The following is a 682-nucleotide window of genomic DNA, read 5'->3' on the forward strand; positions in this document are numbered from 1 at the left end:
ATCTCTGCCAGTAAGCCACTGCCACGTGGCAATACACAAATTAATAAAATTGGGTTAAATTAAGATGTAAGAATTAGCCAATAAGAAACTAGAGATAATGGGTCAAGCAATGTTTTAATGAATACAGTTTCTTTGTGATTATTTCGGGTGTAAGCTAGCCAGGCGGCTGGAACTAACAAGCAGCCCCTCCCTGCAACATTTAATATACTGAACATTTCATATTCAAGGTTTTCCCTGGGGTTGTTTTAAAAAAAATCTTTCTAAATTTTATATTAATACACTGCATGTCTTTCTGACTTAGGTAAATTTCACTCACCTTATCTGTATTTCCTTAGATGTCATTGATCATTTTTTATATTTTTTCTTTAAATTCTTCTTCAGACATTTGATCCACATTGACTACTTTGTAATTTATTGATTGAGACTTACTTTTTCTTCTAAAATTAACATATTACATGCCACTTCATGCCCCCTTTTTTTGACACTGGCTGTCATGCAACCCAGGCTGACCTTACACTCACTATCTGAGGATAACCTTAAATTTTGTGATCCTCCTGCCTGATGTGGGATGTCCTTCTGTATATGTATTGCTTTTATTGGATAATGAATAAAGCTGTTTCAGTCAATGGCTTAGCAGAGTAGAGCTAGGCAGGAAATATGAACATGAGAGAGAGAGAGAGAG

The sequence above is a fragment of the Alexandromys fortis genome, unplaced genomic scaffold, assembly GCF_014885135.2.
Source record: "Alexandromys fortis isolate MF-2015 unplaced genomic scaffold, M_Fortis_MF-2015_v1.1 scaffold_439, whole genome shotgun sequence".
Classification (NCBI taxonomy): Eukaryota; Metazoa; Chordata; class Mammalia; order Rodentia; family Cricetidae; genus Alexandromys; species Alexandromys fortis.